Source organism: Ascaphus truei, chromosome 2, assembly GCF_040206685.1.
Source record: "Ascaphus truei isolate aAscTru1 chromosome 2, aAscTru1.hap1, whole genome shotgun sequence".
Classification (NCBI taxonomy): Eukaryota; Metazoa; Chordata; class Amphibia; order Anura; family Ascaphidae; genus Ascaphus; species Ascaphus truei.
In genome coordinates, this window is record NC_134484.1 from 199,232,119 (window position 1) to 199,254,633 (window position 22,515).

Consider the following 22,515-nt stretch of genomic DNA (forward strand, 5'->3'; position numbering starts at 1 on the left):
ATTGTTTTTTTCAAACATTCAATTCAATGCTTTATTGACTACCAGACACAGACACAAACACAATTAAACATTAATACATTTTGTACAAAACACATGCAGGGATTGAACTCGGGACCTTCTGATACCAATGCCTTGCTTCTTACCTCTACACCATAGGTTTGCTGTGACAAGACAGAACCTATAAATATATTTATCCTCTACAACAGAAGGTACATGTCAATGTGAAATCTTAAGTCTATTTCTAGCTGTCTATGACATCACACAGTTCTGTGGTCTAGTGGAAGAACTTCTTACCAACATATGCAAGGGTCCTGGGTTCAATTCCTGTATGAAATGGTATAATTAACTTTTTTAATAAATTATTATTTTAATTATGTTGTATAATTTATAAATATATAATTCTTTATTATTCTTTATTAAGTAATAATTATTCATTAATCAATAATGATGTATTAATAATAATTCATTATTAATCATTCTTTATGATTAATTATGTATTATTAATAAGTATGATGATTAATTATTATTAGCAGTTAATTAACTAATTAATAATTAATTAATAATTATGTATTAAGTATTATTAATATTTTTTTAAAATAATTATTAATTAATAATACTATTATTAATTATATTATGATTAATAAGTATGATTATTAATTATCATTAACAATTAATAATTTTGACTAATTAATAAGTATTACTAATACCTAATAATTATTAATACCCAATTAGTAATAATAATTATTAATACTTAATTATTAATAAAACTTATTAATACTTAATAACTATTAATAATTAGTAAGTATTAATAATTGTTGTTAATAATTAAGTTAACTATTAATAATTAGTAAGTATTAATACGTTTCATTAATAAGTAAGTATTAATTATTATTATTAAGTATTTAGTAATAATTATTAATTAGTTAACTGTTAATAATAATTAATAATCATACTTATTAATAATACATAATCATAAAGAATGATTAATAATGAATTATTATTAATACATCATTATTGATTAATGAATAATTATTATTTAATAACGAATAATAAAGAATTATATATTTATAAATTATACAACATAATTAAAATAATAATTTATTAAAAAAGTTAATTATACCATTTCATACAGGAATTGAACCCAGGACCCTTGCATATGTTGGTAAGAAGTTCTTCCACTAGACCACAGAACTGTGTGATGTCATAGACAGCTAGAAATAGACTTAAGATTTCACATTAACATGTACCTTGTGTTGTAGAGGATAAATATATTTATAGGTTCTGTCTTGTCACACCAAGCCTATGGTGTAGAGGTAAGAGGCAAGGCATTGGTATCAGAAGGTCCCGAGTTCAATCCCTGCATGTGTTTTGTACAAAATGTATTAATGTTTATTTGTGTCTGTGTCTGGTAGTCAATAAAGCATTGAATTGAATGTTTGAAGAAAAAAAAAACCCCGATGGCACACGACGGGCAGAGAGATGAGCATGTGGACAGCAGGAAGAGGAGATAGATGAGCTGTAAGAGGAGAGTGTAAGGCGGCAAAATGGAAAATTTGAGATGCAGGTAAGCCGGCAAAATGGAGGCTTTCAATTCGGGAGCCATGCTCAGACCGCGTTATAACCGATTCGCGGTATAGCGAGGCGCGTTATAACGGGGTTTAGCTGTATATATATATATATATGTATGTATATATATGTATATATGTATATATATATATATATATATGTATGTGTATATATATATATATATGTATGTATGTGTATCTGTACCGTGTTAGCTGAGCTTAATAATCAAAAATGAATAGACTATACCGTTCTGTGGCTAACAAAATGCTTTTATAGGTGACAACACCTAGTCCTAAATCGCATCTACACACGGGGGAGGGATAAGCACAGATAACATTCCAAGATGCACTGTTTTTAAGTAAAACCCTTGCTTGCGTTATCCATTGTAACACCGCCGGAAGAAGAGATCAGTGTATCTCGAAAGCTCGCACGAATAAAAGAATTTAGTTAGCCACAGAACAGTATTTTGTCTATTCATTTTTGTGTGTGTGTGTGTGTGTGTGTGTGTGTGTACACACACACACACACGATACTGTGCATTGGGTTAACTTTTGAGTGTTTTCTTGTGATGTTTAATACATTTTGATATTTTTTGTATATGCACACGAAAAAAGAAACAAAGTATCCCAACGAAAGCATTCTGATATACAAAAAATATCAGAATGTATTAAACATCACAAGAAAACACTCAAAAGTTAAACCAATCCTCAGTATTCAGTATAATAGAATAAATGTAGCTGACACCAAAGTAATTACATTATTAATGAACCTCTGATAGCCAAACGCTGAAGGGATAAATACCGGTATTCACTATAACTTGCAGGGTGTAGAGGCATACAATTAGCCTCCCACCACTGTGACCGGCCAGTTAATTGTAAGAACCTGATGGAACAGTGACACTCCCTGTATATTACACAATACTAACACACGTAAATGATGAAATGGGGGGTGAACAGTAGGTCAAAGGATAGCAGTAAATATAAACATAGGGAGATTGTTTATTCTGTGCATAATAGGCATAAGCTCCTATGTGCTGCTAAAATCCTGAAAGTGTTCAAAACAGATACAGATCTATAATGGCATGAGTCCCACAATAAGCAGAGTAATGCTGAAGTCAGAAGTATAAATACGTATAAATACTTTGTGTTTCATATATATGTGTGTGTGTATATATATATATATACACACACACACACACACACACACACACACACACACACACACACACACACACACACACACACACACACACACACACACACACACACACACACACAGTGTTCGACAAACCTATACATTTGCACGCCCCGGGCGAGTGCATTTAATATCGTGGCGAGATCCTATTGGCCCAAGCAGCACACGTGTGGTACTAGGTGGCGAGTAGATTTTTGGTGATTTGTCGACCACTGTATATATGTATGTGTGTGTATGTGTATATATATATATATATATATATATCGCGCAACTGTAAATATTCCTGTATATTCATTTGCATGTCTTAGACAGGTCTGCAACCCTGTCTTTTACCATTATCACCCAGCACACAGCACTTCCACTGCAGCAAGGGATTCTGGGAAATTACATGCAAATGAGCACACAGTGCCACCTTTTATCTCATGCTCACATTACATGAGCAACCCTTAGTCAATGCATGCTGCTTTAAACACAGCTTTTAAGCAAGGACTTGGGAGATGCAAAGTCAGTAAACCCACTCACAGACATGTTTCATATATATATAATATATATACACACACACACATACATGTGATAAAGCATCTCAAGGTGCATACCGTAGTCCAAAATGATGGTTCTTGCGGGCTTGGCATGTGTCCAGATGTTAAAAGATGGGCGCCAAAGTTTTGTAGTTTTGAACAAAAATAGACTTTATTTATACTTCAAACACATACAGTATAACATCTTCTTCTCATCCCTCGCCGGACACTTGAGGAGGTACACTTCTTGTTATTAACATTAGCTTTCCTTCTTCACCCTAGTCTCTTGGTCCCTACTATTATAAACTGTTCCTTTTATTACTTTTACTCTATACTAGCCTGTTACTGTTTAATATACCTATGGCGAGATATGTGTTACGTCGCTCAAGCTCCCAAAGAATAGAATGGTCGCATGCTGCCTGGGAGTGAGTAGAATATATCAAAAAGTGTGTACAGAGTACACAGAAGATCCCAAATGATAGCGCACCGCAGACCAGAGTGGTATTAAATCATGGTCCAGAATGTGCGACTAAACAAACATTTAAAATAACTTTATTACAAATAAATTAATAAAACCGTGAATTGACCTAAATCTCTAAAATTAGAGAGAAACTAGCCTCTATCTGGAGAGTGTATGGGATCAGTTAGACCTAGGTGAAAGGCATAAAAGTATATGCAATTGTATGGTGCTTATCTGGTAAATTCAGAACTAGAACAAGGTCCTCTTGTAGAGATCGTCGGGGGAGAGATATTAATATATCAATTAATTTGCCCAGAGTGTGTAAGAGGAGATGTTCCACCATAAATGGATCTGATAATGTATCAGATAACTATAAGAGATCTACTAATAGATGACTGCTAGGTCTATAAGGTAAGATTGTGTTAAAGTATACCTTAAGTGAAAACATGTACAGAACTGATAATACTAATGAGTAGAGGGTGTATGAATGTAGGTACTGCCTATATCGTATACCCGTGGTAATGTGCATAAGTTGTGACCTTGTAGTGGTGCTATATCCTATGGATCACCTATATAGTAGGTACAGATTAATAGGACATAACTGTATCAAACTGCTATAGCTAATTAGGTAGTGTGATGTGAAGTGTGAATTCACTTCGTGACTACGCCTATCACAGGTAGCATAGATAAATACCCAGCTGCTCTTATAAATGCCTGTGGCATACTAAAGGAATCTTTAGGTAGGCTCCTGCATCGGTGTAGGTATTCAGCTAAAGGAGAAATGTTCACTATTAATATAGTAAGTAGACTCCATAATGCCTAGTCTACTGTAGTGATGCTGTGAGTTCACTGTGAGACGTATGTTAATATGTAGGATAACTCTGCTGCTAATCACATGATCGGTATAGTGTGTGATTGGTCTTGAAACAACACTGTATATAATAATTGTGTCATATGGTAGTATATTCTTATATCCTTAGGGTAATGATTTGCTGAGAGCAATGCAGAGCAAGGATAAATAGTTTCTCTTTATTTCTGTTGAGCCCTTAGGACATATATGGGACTGCGCGATCAGTGTGGTGTATACTAAGGCAGCTTGGGGAACACTGTTAATATTTGGGTAAATACCGGATAATAGTATGCTGAGATCACTACAGAGCGAAGATAGAACGCTACTGTTTATTCCAATTGTAGCCGGAGCACTGTGGATGTCTGTGCAAGTTCACGTTCCAAATGCTGTATAATGAAGCAGCTTGAGGAACACTGTAAGTGCTATGGTGGTATACAGTGATATCCGCTGAATAACAATATGCTACGAGCAGTGCAGAGCAAGGGTGAGTTGCTATTGCATATTCTCTTATTATTACAGTGCCCTTTGGATACCCGTGAAGTTTTACGTGAGTTCACGTGATTGCTCTAAGTATCGATCGGCGTCAGGTGCCGGGTACACCCCCCTCCGGCTAACCCCTGTACCGGATGACCAGCAGGGTAAGTAAGAGCAGTTGTATAGTGTTATTGCGATATGCAGTGCAGTGCGAGCAATGCAGAATAAGAGGGTTGCTACAAGGTATTACTGTTTCAACTGGTAACTTCAAGATGCCGGTAGGACTCACGCAGAGTCACGTGGTCACTCTGTGTATCGATCGGTCTCTGCCGTCGGATACATCTCCCCGCGGCTCACCCCAATAACGGATACTAAACAGAGTAAGTATAAGCAGCTAATAGCAGTGAGACTAACTAATATGTTGATCACACTGGTATACGTATAGGAGACACACTTCTTAGTAACTTGGTACATAGCAGCAAAAGTTCTGACATACAAATCAGGTTAGTTCAAAGATCCCTCAGGTAGAGGCATAGTTAAAAGTAATTAATAGCACCATGTCGGCTATGACCCGACATACGTTTCATCGCCTAACGCGACTTCGAGGGTGGGCGTAGACGCGTCCCTGTCGGCCCCTTTATACGTGTCTATGGTTGCCGTGGCAACCATAGGACGCTAGTGGTAGCTCGGAATGGTGGTGGTGGCGGCGTATAGGTACTGCATGTAACAGTGCTGAATGTTTAACACATACACAAAGAACCTGAGTTTTAAATCACATATTAATGCTGACGATTAATGATAAATGACGATTAATTAATGCTGACCTAAGAGGGTAAACACAGCCTTTTGTCGCTATCTAGAGCAGCGTTTCCCAAACTTTTTTTTTCCGTGGCCCGGTTATTTTTATACTTCTCCTTCGTGACCCACTAAAAATTTTATCGCCTATACTGGCCTATAGGTAAAATAAAACAGATATGAATGTCCTTACAGTTTTCATATATTATAATAAAAAAGCATTTACTCTTAATAAATATGAATAAATCAAACTAACACCAATACATTAATAATGAGAAGTGTGATGCTGTTTCTTGTTAACTAGAAACTTCAGGTTTGGAAAAAAAGGTGATAACTTTATTCTTAGATCCGGTTCGACTTCCAATCGGTTTCTATATTTATTTTTTTAGGAAAACCAATGTTGAAAAGCCTGCTTCACACTTATAGGTTGTGACAAAAGGCATGAGAAATGTTATTGCCTTTTCTGCTAAAACTGGTACTCCTGACGACAAGACAGCCAAGAATCCATCAGTGGTATTCTGTCGAAGATGTCTTTGGGTGCCGTATCACACGACAGTTCAATTATAAAATCAATATCTGAATCCTGCAATTCTGTGTCGGATTCTACGTTCACTGTAAAAGGGTTCCTTATCCATGCTTTGTTGCTGTTGATTGGGGGAAAATATTCCTTCATACTTGTCTCCAGTCCTAGCAGATGTTCCTTGATAGCAGCTGGAATCTCATCCGGCATGGAACTCATGTTATACTCTTTTTGTAATTCTGTTAGCTTTGTAAAAGCTTTGTAATTCCCTGCTTCCACACGACGGGACCACAAATCGAGTTTTTTCGTTGCAGCTTCCACCTGCTCTTGCACTTTAAATACAGTTACATTGCTACCTTGTAATGTCAGCTTTAAAATATTTAAAAAATCAAAAATGTCACAAAGGTAGGCTACCTTAATTACCCAATTGACATCATGAAAACTGCCTTTGAATTCAAATATGACATCCCTAGCCGTTGAGGGATGTTGGTCTACAAACATTAAAACTTCTTCCTTCATTTCAATAAGTCTTTTTAAAACATTCCCTCTTGATAGCCATCGCACCTCGCAGTGTAAAAGAAGATGTTCATGTTCACTCCCCATTTCTTTGCACAACGCAGAGAATATTCTTGAATTTAGTGGACGAGATTTTATAAAGTTTATAAATCTTACACACTCTTGCTGTAACGGATCGGGGGACTCGCGCTTCCCAGCGTGTCCCCGTCACCCCAGGTCCCATGGTGGCTAGCTGTCCCTCTTCCCTACGTCCCCACTCTCCTCCGAGCCGTTCCTCCGCGGCACGGTCTGCACGCCCAGGCACACGTTCAGGGCACACGCGCGGCTCCCACACTGAGCGTGCGCGCTCCCGATCGCTTGTCACTTGCCATGGGACACGTGCCCCTCGGCGTGCCTCCGTCATCCCAGCCCTTACCGAAACTGGCTCCTCCACTTCTCCTTCCCTTTTGCCTCTCTTGCCAGAAACCTCCTCCGCGATACACCCCTCACGCCCTGGTACACGCACGGTGCGCGCGCATAACAATCTTACAGAAGGCGCGCGCACCCGCTCTAGTTATCAGCCGTTCCCAGGCACTGGCTCCGCCCCCGTCGGTTGCAGGCTATTACCCTGGATTACCTCCCTGTCTCCTCCCCTGCTCTCACAGACCTATAGCCTCTGCTCCACCCCTCACTCCCATTGGCCCTTCTTCCCATAGAACCCCACTCTGTCCTCTCAGTCTTTGCTCTCCATAGCTTTCCTGTAGCTCCTGTCAGTGTCTATGCCCAGCTCCCTTGTCTGTTTCAGCTCTGGTTCCTGTCCCTGCCCCTATTTGGATTCCTTTGGTTTGAACTTGAACTCTGCTTTGGACTTCACTACGCTGCCTTCTCCTGCTCTTTAACCCTGGCTTTCGGACATCACTACGCTGCTCTCTCCAACCCCTGAACTCTGGCTTTTGGACATTACCTTCCGACATCTGGCACCCCGGATTCATCAAGTATAACGTTAACCCTTACTCGCCTGGCAACGCAATTACCACACTCCGGGCACGCCCTCACTGCTGTGGGTGCGTGTTATACCCTTACCCACCTCATTACTGGGGACTGGCCAGGTCTGCGGGCATACAGGCGTTACACTTGCATAGTTGCAGTTAAAAGCAACGGCATTTTTTTGACGGCCAATGCTTCTATGTGAATGCTACAATGCACCCATACACAGTCCGGTGCTACGGCTTTGATCCTCAGAAAAAGTCCAGTACGAGCACCTGCCATTGCGCGTGCTCCATCGCTACTCAGTCCCACGCATTTCTTCCATTCAATGCCATTTTGATTGATCTAATTATCAATCAAATTAAACATTTCTTCAGCTGTTGATCTTGTTGTCAGAGGTTTACAAAAGAGAAATTCTTTGTGAGTTGTATTGGCAAAATCGTATCTCACAAAAACACATTTGATTGGCATTGTCTGATATGTCTGTTCTTTCATCGACTTGCAAGGAAAAAAAACTACACTCTTTTAAGTGACTTACCACAGTTTCTCCGATATTATCTGCCATCTCACGATTCTACGCTTCACTGTGTTATTTGATAGCGCCAGCGTATTTACTTGGTTCTCCTGCTTTTTATCGCATATTCAAGATGCTAACACTTTCATTGCTGGAACTATTAATTTCTCGGCAATTGTGTGAGGATAACCAGTTTCAGCAATTAAGTTTGATATTTCATAAGAAGCCATTACAAGGTTTTCAGATTGAGCGCCCCGAGAAACATTCAGACATAATCTTTTTAGTATGGAAAAGAAATGTTATCTAATGGTGCCAATGTGAATATAACATAAATGTGTATACAAATGAAATAAACCAACAAATAATGTGAAATACAAATGGTACCAGTATCAAAAAGTCCTTGATTAGGTGTCCATAACATATGGAGTTGGTGGATATCGGCACATAAAAGAGAATGGGAAACAAAAATACATAGTGTAATACTGCAAGATAATTGATAAAATACGAGGGGTAGGGAAAGGTGAGTTCCCTAATAATGGTATCGGCAAGAAGGTGAGATGAACAAAAAATACATTTATTAAAAACAATGATGATTAAAAACAGCTCCTCTCATCACGGTGGCAAACAAAAATTGGAATCCTACTTACTAGACCTAAGTAGGACATTCGCAGTACAACGTGATAGTATCACAGGGGCAGACACTTCCCGCTAGCAGCAACCGTCTCCGGTATCCCAACGCTACGCTCCCCAGACCCGCTGGGGCGTGATGATCTTCTGGCGTGGCTAGCTGGTCGGTAAGATGGCTCGCTTCCCTTCTCCTTAGTCTGGGTCCCCCAGTATCTCGGATGTCTGGTAGCTTCTCTCGCGAGAAGCGGTGGTGACACAGACACATGCCAGATATGACGTCACGTCTTTGGGAGATCCTGGATGATGGTATGTGAAGGAGTGCACGTAGGTACTGCACAGTTGGCGCACTCGTGGGAGTAGGGGCAAACTCCACCCTACGCGTTTCACGGATCTTTCCGCTTCTTCAGGGGCATGAAGGGTTATTAATTCCACCATCACTATTTAGGTTTAATTGTCAATTATTCAATTTGAATAATAGTCTTTTTAGGAGCTATTAATTCTCTCTCTTTATTTATGAAGAAATCTATTGACTTATTACTGTATTCCGGATGTTTAAATTCCAAGTGCCGCTTCAACTTTGAAGGTTTCATGGACTCGTTTGAAAGTGCCGCATAACAAATAACTCATAATTTTTTCTCATCAGCACCCTTGATGAACCCAAATTGTATGTAATCCTCAGAATACTGTCAGGTCCAGGGCGACTCCTTTTTTTGTAAAAGTAGTAGACTACACATCGTGCGGCCGTTTGTTAGTGCCACTCTCAGAACTCGTGCCCAGCTGCACATCACTCGACTGTCTGTTGGTGCCGCTCTCAGAACTTGTACCCGGCTGCACATCACTCGATTGTTTATCGGTGCTAATCGAAGAGTTCGTTACCGGCACATTGTTGTTTTTTTTTAACTATTTATCCATCGTCGAATTAAACGTAATCAGCAAATAGAAAAGAAAAAGCACAGAACCGCACCGAGGTTGAAGAAATATGTATTGACAAATACAATAAAAATGCAAGCAGTAATTTACATGTAGAGAATATGAAGTCCAGTAAATGAAAAGATCACAGCTCCGTTTGCGTAACCAGTTGTACAAGGTTCTAGACTCGGTCCTTGGGATAGTGAGGGTCCGTCCCGCGCGCTGGGACACACTGACACCACAACGCGACTGCATGACTTCAGGGTGTTGTGTGTTCTCACGATACCTGGATCCTACATCACCGCACCTCAGAATGTTTCCCAATGAAACTGACTGAATGTACTACCACGGAGCTTCAACTGGTAACCAGATCGCAAGTCGCGTGTCTCTCCCGCCGCCGCGCAGCCTCGCCATTGGTTGGGCTACTCTGCCGTGAACGAGACTCCGAAACGGCACGATGAGACCCGGACGGAGCGCGTCGTTCATCTTGATTAATTGAATTATTTATTCAATAGTCCCAATTCAACGTTATTTACTTGTATTTTAGAGTTTCGTGAAAAAACGAAACACCTAGGTTTTTGAGAGTTTTTTTTGGCAACCCGGGATTTTGCTTTCATGGCCCGATGCCGGGTCGCGACCCACCATCTGGGAAACGCTGATCTAGAGTATTGGTACTATCTTTTTTTTTTTTTTCAACTTTCTGTTTTTATTGGAAAGTACAATTACAGCCAATATTCCACAGCCCATTGTTACATTTCCATTTTTATCAACCACATGTAGTGACAACATATAGACGTATCTACTTAACACAGTACAAACAAAACCAGACAAACTTGACAAGAAGACAGGGATTGAGGGTAGGGAGGGGGGGGGGGGGGGTTGTGGTATGTTTCCAGGCTCTGGAGAAGGTATGGGGTCTTTTCGTGTTCGAATTTCTCGGCCCTCGCTAAGGATTTTAACTGTGACGGGATCTACCGAGATTCTTTTATTTTTCTTACCATTATTTTCCCCATTTCTATGGCTACCGGAAGATCTGATAGCTGTGCGTCACTATGTCATTTTGTCTAATCTGCCCATAAAGGAGAACGTACTTGATTTAATTAATGCAAGATTGAGGCGGCATCCACTCCTGGAGTTTCTTCCTGGGTCAACCATGGATCCCAAACTTTTAGAAAATTTGTGCCGGAGTCATTAACTAAACTCGTTAATTGTTCCATCTGGCAAACATGCCAAATTCTGTTTTTGATCTTAGGGATAATTGGTATCTCCTGCTGTTTCCATAGTGCTGTGATCTCACATCTTGTGGCAGTGGCAAAATGCGCGATTAATTTATGCGACGCATTTGATAGACCCTGGATCCGTCTGCCCAATAGGAACAGCCACGGGTCCAGGGGGATCTCCAAATCGAGAATCCGCTGAATCCAATCTCTGATTTTTTCCCAAATAGGGGCCACCTTAGTGTAAGACCACAGCATATGTCGGAGGTCTGCTGCCTCCCCGCACTGTTTAGGGCAGAGAGGAGAGTAGCCTTTTACAAATTTCGCTAAGCGCGTCGGAGTGTAGTACCACCTCATTAGGACTTTATATGCGTTCTCCTTTAGTGTGGTGCAGATTGAGCTTTTCGCCGCCGCCTGAAAAATTCTGTCCCATTCGTCGTCCTCTAAAGTCTCTCCTAGGTCAGATTCCCATTGTCTCATGTAACTCAGTCTATTGTCATTGGGCGACTTCTGGCAGATCACTTCCCTGTACATTCTAGACGTGAGTCCCCTAGTGTCCGTATCTCTAGAACACAGCTGCTCGAAATTTGTTCGTGCCGGTCGTATTGGCGTTTTGTTGTAGAAATCCCTGATCTGGAGGTACCTAAAAAATTCGCTGTTTGGTATATTCTTAGAGGATTTAATTTGGTCAAATGTTTGTATGGTCGTTATGCCCTCCAGATCCTTTAGGCGGGAGAATCCCTTCTGAGTCCAAATTAAGAAATTTTTGCTATTCAGGCCCGGAGCGAAGTCTGGGTTGCCCACTATTGGTGTCATTAATGACGATTTGGTTGTCAGGTTACATTTAAACTTCGTGGCCTCCCAAACTTTTAACGAATTGACCATGGTCTGTAGCGGGTTGTTCATCTTGCGTACCCCTTCTCTGGGTAGCCAGATTAAATTTCGGATTTTTATTGGTGCACAGCATCTCTTTTCCAACTCGACCCATCTCCGTAGGTTTGGGTCTGTGTGCCATTGGAAAATCTGCCCTAATTGGGCTGCTTTATAGTAGGCCTGCAAGCAAGGCACCGCTAACCCTCCACATAATGTGGGACGTTTTAAAATCCCTTTAGTAATTCTTGGATTTTTCCCATTCCAGATAAATTTCATAATTTTTGACTGGAGGGAGAGGATGTCCGCCTGTACCAATGGGATAGGGAGACTCTGGAAAAGATATAGCATCTTTGGGAGGAGATTCATTTTCACGCTATGTATCCTCCCAATCCATGAGATGTTCCCCTTCATCCAGGTTCGGAGATCCTCCCCTAGTGTCTTTATGATCTTGGGGAAATTTGCTTTATACAAAGTTTTATATTCCCTTGTGAGATACACCCCTAAATATTTGATCGCAGAGGGTTGCCATTTGAACTGAAAATTGAGGTCAATCAGTTTTTCGACTTCTTTTGGTAGATTAATATTGAGGGCTTCTGATTTAGACTGATTGATCTTAAATCCCGAAATTTGGTTAAATTTGCCCAGTATGTTGAATATATTCGGGAGAGATGTGAGAGGTTTGGTTATTGTGAGAATGACATCGTCCGCATATAACGCGGCTTTGTGCATTTGGTCTCCCACTGGGATACCTGAGATATCTGGATTAAGTCTGATGTGTGCCGCCAAAGGCTCTATACATAAGGCGAACAGTAATGGCGACAGCGGGCATCCTTGACGTGTTCCGCTTTTGATTTCAAACTGTTCTGAAGGGAAGCCTTGATATCTCACTCTTGCTGTTGGGTTTTTATACAACGCCAGGATGGCCTGCAGGAGGCGTCCCTCAAAGCCAAATGCTCTCAGCGTTTCCGAAAGGTAGGGCCAGTCTATTCTATCGAAGGCTTTCTCAGCGTCTAGACTTAACACCATGGATTGTATTTTTTCCTTTTGGGCCAGATCAATTAAGTCTATAATTCTCCTGGTGTTATCTGCCGCTTGTCTACCTCCGATAAACCCTACTTGATCCGTGTGTATCAACCCGGGAAGGACACTACCCACCCTGTTGGCTATAAGTTTAGAATATATTTTAAGGTCCGAGTTAATCAGTGAAATGGGCCGGTAGCTCTTGCAGTCTGCCGGGTCCTTTCCGGGTTTATGGATCACCGAAATTGAGGCTTGGAGCATTTGTGCTGGGAATGAGGCCCCTGCTAAAATTTCGTTGAATAATTTCAACATGTGGGGCGCTAGAATTTTTAAATATTTCTTGTAATATAAGTTTGAGAAGCCATCTGGCCCTGGGGCTTTAGCCGGTTTTAATGCTTTGATGACCCCAGAGAGTTCCTCCATCGTGAAGTCCGACTGGAGTGCCTCCCTGTCGCATCTCTTCAAAATGGGTAATTGCGCCTCTTTTAAGAAGGTCCATAACTCTCCTTTTTTTTTTTTGGGGTATGGGTTACATTATCTCCATTGTATAATATTTCGTAATACTTTTTGAATTCCCCTGCTATGTTCGCTGGGATGGAGGTAAGGTCCCCGCCTTGATTTCGAATTGCGTGAATGTGATAATTTGGACGCTTGTTTTTTAGCTTATTGGCAAGTAGTGTGTCCGGCTTGTTAGCTTTTTCATAGAATTTCCTCTTGGACCAGGTCAATTCCTTCTCAGCCTGGGCGGAGAGGAGAAGATTAAGGCTAGTTTTAGTGGCTAGTATTTGAGTTAACGTGTGGGCATTTTTATTGCTTTTATGTAGGGAGGAAAGCTCCGCTAGCTTTTCCTCTAGCTTCAAAATTTTACCTTCCCGCTCTCTTTTCCTCTTAGCGGCCAGGTTTATAATGACCCCCCTGAGGGTAGCCTTATGTGCCTCCCACAGTGTGGAATGAGTAGTCACACTCCCCTCATTCTCCTCGAAGTATTGAGTGATCTTTTCCCCTATTTCCATTTGTAGGGCTGGGATTTTCAACAAAATTTCATTTTAGCTTCCAGTTCGCTCTAGATCTGTCTAGTGGGATAAGTGTGCACCGCAGCTCTATGGATGCATGGTCGGACCATGAAATATCATGGATCCCGGTGTGAGAGACCCCAGGGACCATTCTATTGGATACAAGGAAGTAATCTATCCTGCTATATGTGTCATGTGGGTGCGAGTAGAAGGTATATTCTCTCAGTCTCTGGTGCTGTTCCCTCCATATGTCAAGTAATTGGCAGTCACGTAGCCCTTTTTTAATTGTTAGTATGTCAGATCTGTGTGTATTATTAATGGATGAACATCTGTCAAGGTCCGCCCGTAGTGCCCTGTTCAGGTCCCCAGCGACAATGATGTTGCCTCTGGCCACCTTGTTAAGTTTCCCAAAGAAGGTAGAAAAAAAACCTGCGGCCGTCTCGTTGGGGGCATATATTGTGGCTAGGGTGATTGGGAACCCCTGGATTGCACCTCTGACTATTAGGAATCTTCCCTCTTTATCTTTGAAAGTCTTATCGGGTACGAACGGTATCCTTTTATGAATTAGTATTAATTACGCTTATAATCTCGGAAGGCTATTCTTCGCTTAGCCGGGCTGTTAAACCCTTTAGTGTTATGTGATACTAGCCTGAGTTCCTTACTCATTTAAGAGTGTGAGATGACCTTGCTGTCGATATCTGTTTCTGCGTACTACACTTGGGCCATGTTCTCGGTCGCCTCTCCTTCTTGAACTGCGATACCTCCCGTCACCACCTACAGAAATACACAAGGGGGAGCACACAAAAGGGAACACTTGGGGGGGACACACCAAACAATAGACAAGACAGAAGACAATAGAGTTCTCGTCGTCTCTGCGACGCCGCCTCCACGACGAGATCACCGCCTTTGGGTGACTGGCCTCCTCTCCAACCGTCCGGGGGGAACGTGGGATGAAGTTCACTCACCCCTCGCAACCAGTCCCAAAGGGCTTCACTAAGGCCCAGGAGATCTCCCCTCCTCCCCCCTAGTGTGTGGCCCATACGGATTTCTGAAGCAGGTCACTCCCTCCCTCTCCCGCCTCGCTCTTTCTGAGCTTGAATTAAATAAAACCTAACGTGAAATAAACTGAACCTGAGCCTGTCCCCGACTTTGTTCACCGCCATAGAGTAACCAGCTATACCTGTGGTGTCGTAGCCTCAACAGCCTGTGTTTATGTGCTTCCCCTCTTTTTCTCGTCGCCCTTTCTTTAGATTTCCCCCTATCCCATCCCTCTCTTCTGTGTCCCTTGCCCTTGCGTTACCCTGCTCCTTACTTCCCTTCTCCTCTCCCACTCACCTTGACTTCGCCCACCTGCTAACATTCCACCTCCTCTCCTCCTTTGATAACCTACCTATCCAATCCTATCTCACTTCCCCCTACCTTCTACTTCCAGTCACCACTCCCGCCATCTCTCTTGCACAGTTCCATACCTTTCTATTTTTCTCCCTTCTCCTACTGTATTCCTTTTACGTTCTAGTTCCCTACTTACTTTCATCCTTACCCTCCCCTCTACCACTTCTTGTCGTCGTGCTGCTTCCCTAGCCCTTTGTAAATTCCCATCCCTTTCCTTTCTCCTTCTGATAACTTTGACTCTAGGAATTTCTCCCTTTCTGCATGTTCCCCCTCATCCTCCGTCTAACTAACTCTTTGGCTAACTCTCCCTTTACCTGTGTATCCATCTTGGAGCTACCGCGAATACGCTATGCTATTTCCCCTCTGCTATGTTTCTTTTCCCTTCTGCTTTTCAAAATTCGAATCGCCTGCTTCTATCCGACTAGGTGTCTAATCGAGGCCTGCGCAGGCCTTCAGGTGCATTCTGGACGCCTCGGGGGGCTTACGGCTGCCCTCAGTCCTGCTGGTGACGTCCTTTGGCCGCGCCCGTGAGAACGAGCCCCGCCACCTCCAAGATGGCGCCGCTCCTTCCGGGGCCCAGCTGTGACGCGTATCCGGGAGGCGGCCATTTTGGAAGACGCCTCACCAGAGCGGAGGTGCGTGCGCTTTCTCCAGTTTCCCGCTCACCGCTCCCTTCCTGCTCCTGCGGCTCACCGTGGATTCCCGCCTTCTTCAGCTGCATCGCCATCTTGTGTCGGGGGCCGCCATTATCCGCAAGGTAGGCCGTAAAATTTCTCAACAGGGATGCTGAATCAATTCAGGCTGATTTGTCCCAGAACTTCTGTAGGTGGGGTGTCAGGGCTCATCCCTCATTCGCTCGGGGGTGAGTCTCTATGTCTGGTGGCCACTTCAACGCAGCCGGGGACCAGATCCCAGGTAACTTTAGTAACGGAACTGCAACAACGTCGCACTTTGAACTTTTCTTTTATTGTTAATGTTCATCGGGGCCCATTAAGTTGATGCTGCGCCCCTTTGCTCTCTGGGGGATCTAGCCCTTTGTTCCCACACAGGTTCTGGGAGGGCTATAGATGGATCCTCCGCTGCCGGGGCCTCACCTAGGCCCAGCTTATGGAGGAAAGCTGGCCCTTCTTCTGGACTTCTGATGGTGGTAGATTTGCCTCCCTTTGTTACTTGCAGGCCGAAGGGGAAGGTCCACCTGTACCTTACCCCTTTATCTCTCAGGATCCTGGTGAACGGTAATAGGGCCCTTCGCCGAGCCAATGTTTCTGGGGACAAATCTTGGTATATAGCCATTCGCACTCCCTCATATTCCACAATTGGTAGGGGTCTCGTTCTGTGGAGTACTGCTTCTTTTGAGCGATAGTAGTGCATTCTCATTTTAACTATGGTTGCAACGTGCACCCCTTTTAATAATTATCTCTACACTTCTGTATCTCTCTATTAACTACTCTATAACTGTACTCTTTAATAGCTATCTCTATCTAAACTGTATTACCCTATTCCTGCCCTTGTTACCAGGATTGGATATATCCAACTGGCTATCCACACTCCTGTCCTAGTTACCAGGGATGTCACAAGCTATATAGTTTTGTTCTACCCCATGTACTAATAACCAGGGGTATCCTCACCTATTTATCCATCGTCCCTCCTGTCCTAGTTACCAGGGATGACACAAGCTATATGTCTTTCCTACCCCCCTGTCCCAGTTACCAGGGATGACACAAGCTTATATGTCTTTCCTAGCCCCTGTCCTAGTTACCAGGGAAGTCACAAGCTTATATGTCTTTCCTAGTTACCAGGGATGTCTCTAACTATTTATCTATATCTGAGTCACTAACTGGTGAAACTTTTATACTCCAGACATCCCTGTTCAGGGGATCCTGAATGTTATTTCTCTCGTGTAGGGGTACTGTGATGTCCTGTCTACCTAGGGCTCCTACCTATCATTAGTAATTAAACTGTTATAAAATGAAGTCTACGCCATTCTATGTACACTATTAACTATATTCCTCAATGGCATATCTTTATCGTTACAACTTCTTCCTCAGCTGCATACTTGCAGTTCTGAGGAGGTACAATACTTTTGTTATTTGAAACTGGTTGCATTTTAACACAGGGCATTAATAAACTTGTTCTTAATACATTTCTTCAATCCTCTCTTTCCAGGGTCCCAGCTGGGGTCCCTTTTCTCTCTGTACCCAAACCTATTGCATACTGGCAACATGGGGTGATGCTGCTTGCTAACACTGTGCCCCATCACTTTCACCTTCGCCCACAGCATAGTACAATAGTTAGTATGACCAGGGCAGTAACCCCTGAAGGGACTTGTATCAGATCAGTCTTGGGGCTGTATTCGGGGCAGCCATCTTAGGATACACATGTTTTTCTACCACTAGTGTGACCAGATTTTTCAAATTAAAAACCAGGACACACTGCTGTCCTCCCAGGCCGAAAAGGAGTTAGCATGGTCCAAGCGCAGGTTCTACGAAAAAGCCAACAAGCCAGATACCCTATTAGCCAATAAGCTAGGAATCAAGCTTCCAAATTTTCGTATAACATCCATTAAATCTCAGAGGGGGGACCTCACCTCCGATCCTAGACAGATTGTAGAGGTGTTTAAAAATTACAACGCGACGCTCTACGACGGGGATAAGGTCAGCCACACACAAAAGACCGCAGATACACTAGAGAAATTCTTAACTGAGACGCAGCTACCGACGCTGAGCAGGGAGGAAAGAGAGGCGCTGCAAGGGGATTTCACTCTAGTGGAACTATCAGAGGTAATGAAGTCCCTAAAGCCAGCCAAGGCCCCTGGGCCAGACGGCTTTTCAAATTTATATTACAAAAAATATAGGAAAATACTGGCTCCACACTTGCTGAAACTATTTAATGGGATACTGTCAGGGGCGCCCTTTCCAGCGCAGATGCTCCAGGCGTCTATCTCACTGATCCACAAACCCGGAAAGGACCCGGCAGACTATAAGAGCTACCGGCCTATATCCCTGATCAATTCAGATATCAAAATATTCTCTAAACTTATAGCTAACAGGGTGGGCATTGTCCTTCCCGGGCTGATACATCCGGATCAAGTAGGTTTTGTAGGGGGCAGGCAAGCGGCAGACAGTACCAGACGGATTATTGATTTGATCGATCTGGCCAAAAGAAAAAAAATCCCGTCTATGGTGTTAAGTCTGGACGCCAAAAAGGCCTTCGACAGGATCGACTACCTACCTACCTACCTCAGAGAGACGCTAGGGGCGTTTGGCTTCGGGGGGCGTTTACTAGAGGTGATTTTAGCCCTTTATAACGGCCCCACAGCAAGAGTGCGACACCAGGGAATCCCTTCGGAATTATTTCACATCCGTAGCGGGACGAGACAGGGGTGCCCATTATCGCCTCTGTTATTTGCCCTTTGCATAGAACCCCTTGCAGCTCATATCAGATTAAGCCCAGATATATCAGGGATAGAGGTAGGGGAGCAATCGCATAAGGTGGCACTTTACGCGGATGACTTGATTTTGACGTTATCAAAACCTCTCACCTCTCTGCCCAACGTCTTTGAGATCCTGAGTGTATTCAACATGGTCTCGGGCTTCAAAATCAACCAATCCAAGTCGGAAGCCCTCAACATTAATCTAGCCAAACCAGTCGAAAAATTGGTTGAGCTAAATTTCAATTTTAAATGGCAGCCCTCTGCAATCAAATATTTAGGGGTATATATCACCAAGGAATACAAAACTTTATACAAAGCTAATTTCCCCAAATTAATACGGAAGCTGAAGGAGGATCTCGGTATGGGCGGGCTATGGCATCTGTTGGTTTGGCAGGATCAATAGCGTAAAAATGAACTTACTTCCTAGAATGCTATACCTGTTTCAAGCCCTCCCAATACCGCTCATTCAGGCTGAGATCCTCGCATTACAGGCTCATATCATTCGATTTATTTGGAACAAAAAAAGCCCACGAATTGCAAAAGGCATATTGACAAGGCCAGTGATGAAAGGGGGGTTATCGGTACCATGCTTGATGGCATATTATAAAGCGGCACAACTATGCCAAATTGTCCAATGGCACTCGAACCCAGGCAAAAGACGGTGGGTAGCCCTGGAAAAAGAGTGTTGTGCCCCAGTGCAGTTACACGACCTAATCTGGCTCCCAAAAAAATGTAAGAAATCAATAAAGATGCCACTCTGCGCAATTGCGAACTCGCTGGCGGTCTGGGAGTCTACTAAGTTTAAAGCTAATTTGACCACCAAACAATCGTTGATGACCCCCCTGGTGGGGAATCCGGATTTTGCTCCAGGGCTGTTAGGTAACAGATGTCTAAAATGGACGCAGGCGGGGTACAAAAGATTGAAAGACCTGGAAGGAAGCAAATTTATCAAGACGTTCGAAATGATTAAAGCAGAGAAAAAACTGCCAGACACAGAATTTTTTAGATTCCTCCAGATCAGGGCATTCTATAACAAAGCTCCAATTCGACCAGAACGTACCAATTTTGAATAGCTGTGTTCTAGAGAAACGGACACCCGGGGACTAACGTCTAGGATGTACAGGGAGGTGATCTGTCCGGAGACAGCGGAGGCCCCCCGACTGAAATATATGCGACAATGGGAGACAGATTTAGGGGAGATTATAGAGAACGAGGACTTTGACCACATATTGCAAGCGGCAGCTAAAAGCTCAATATGTGCCACGCTGAAGGAGAACGCATATAAAGTCCTAATGCGGTGGTACCATACCCCACTAAAACTCGCTAAATTTGTCGGGATATTCCCCGCTCTGCCCAAAACTGTGCGGGGAAATCGCTGACATAAAACACATGCTGTGGTCCTGCCCAAAAGTGGTCCCGATTTGGGAAACCATCAGAGATTGGTTACAACGGATACTCAATTTGGAGATCCCCCTGGACCCGTGGCTGTTCCTAGTGGGCAGACGGATCCGGGGCGTGTCCAATGCGACACACAAATTGGTTGCGCATTTCGCAGCCGCCACAAGGTGTGAGATCGCAGCATTGTGGAAACAGCCGGATTTACCAGCCTTACCTAAAATCAGGGACAGAATTTGGCATGTCTGCCAGATGGAACAGTTGACCAGTTGGGTCAACGACTCTGGCTCAAAATTTCTAAAAGTATGGGCCCCATGGTTAGCCCAAATAGACATCCCGGGGATGGACGCCGACAAAATCTTGCATTAATAAAATCAGATACGTTCTCCTTCGGCAAAGCAGACCTGCTGCTGGCATAGTAACGGATAGAGTAGGGCGCTGCTACCAGTTGTAAAGAGCAAGTTAGGTCGCAGACCAAGGAGCGGCTCCTCCCCCGTGGAAACAATCTTTGGTGCCTTCCCTTCCCCTGCCTGTTCGCACAGGTACCCCACATGTGTCTCGTCCCAGTCGGGTAAGTCATGTGTTGTCCCATCTCGTCTGTAGATGTCGTTTGTCTAGTATGTCTGTCGTCTTATATATCCGTTAAGTTCGTGTTGACGCATTTGGCTACCCATTAATACACGCTAATGGGTGGTGATGTAATGTATGCATTGTAAAACCAAATAAAGATGAAAGTTATAAAAATAAAAAACCAGGACACACAAAAAATGATTTATACAACAAATTACATTACTAAAAAATAAATATTATACTGATATTTGTCTAATAGCGGCACCATTGATACTGTATTATTCATTCTACCTCTCCCCATTCTCTCTCTCTCTCTCTCTCTCCCCCCTTCCCAGATTATCTCTCCATTGCTCCTCCCATTCTCTCCCTTCCCATCCCCATTCTCTCTCTCCCCCTTACCCCCCATTCTCTCCCTTCCCATCCCCATTCTCTCCCCCTCACCCCCCATTCTCTCCCTCCCACCCCCCATTCTCTCCTCCCCCCCACATTCCTCCCCCATTCTCTCCCCCTCCCTTAATTTTCTCTTTCCTCTCCCCCATTCCCCCCTCTGCCCCCTCCCCAGAGGCTGACAGGTGAATTTTTACTTCGGGGGCAAGTGCATCCTCAGTCCTGATATCAGGCGACCACTGGCCCCCCACACATACATCTGTAGCCAACATTATTGCACCCTTTATCACACAGTAATGGATGCAATAGTGTCGGCTATATCTGTATGTAGGCATGATAATCACAAGCACACACCTGATACATCCACCATACAAATAAACAACCACACACTTTCCACATATACACACCTAATGCGTTAACTAAAACAAAAAAAACAGACACACACAGAGGCACAGAGACACACTGATCTGCACAACACTCGCACTCCGAAACGGCGCGAACGGGACACACAGACCCTGACCTGCACAACACAGATACACTGATCTGTAAAATACTCACACAGCCACACTCACACTGACCTGCACAGGCACACAGCCACTGACCTGCACAGACTTGCACACACCATACACAAGACTGACCATCACAAACACAGACTGACTTGCTCACACTGTCACACATGAACCAGCTCTATAAGGCTGAGTCCATGGTGACTCAGCCCGTGCGGAGGCGCGCTGAGGCTGAGGGAAAGCGTGTGCTTTCCCTGGCCTTGGTTAGCGCGCCGTCCGGGGGCGTGTCGGGGGGCGGGTCAGTGACGTCACGGAGCTGGTTCGCCCTCATTGGGCGAACCGCTCACGTGACCGGCCCTGCACTCCCGTGAGCGCGCGAATGTAAAATATTCCTAAGACCTACGCTTCCGCACGCTTGCGGAAGCGTAGGCGAGCCCCTACTAAAGCCGCTCTCATTGCAGCTGCAGGAGCTCACTGGTAAGTGAGAGCGCGCCTCAGCACGGGTCAGCGCATAAGCGCTGACCATGCCCGAGACCTAAGGAGGAGCAGCCATGCAGGTGCCCCCTGTGGCTGTAAATGCAGCTGCATGTTTCTATATTCATATTTCTAGCACAGCAGCTCAGTTCTTGCCGCCACTGGCCCGCCCCCTGATGACACTGGCCCGTCCCCTTTTCTGCAGCCAAAATCGGGACATTTTTAACATTTTCAAATAATTGTCGGCACATGTGCAGTAAATCCGGGACGTATGGTCACCCTATCTTTAACTCCTTTCCTAATGCCTTGTTTATGATAGACACTTC

At 43.6% G+C, this 22,515-nt stretch overlaps 1 long non-coding RNA gene across 2 annotated transcripts in view; it reads left to right on the forward strand.

Moving 5' to 3' along the window:
- The window catches only part of LOC142487093 (uncharacterized), a 106,884-nt gene that overhangs the window by 30,570 nt on the left and 53,799 nt on the right, over nucleotides 1-22,515 (forward strand). The window lies entirely within an intron of this gene.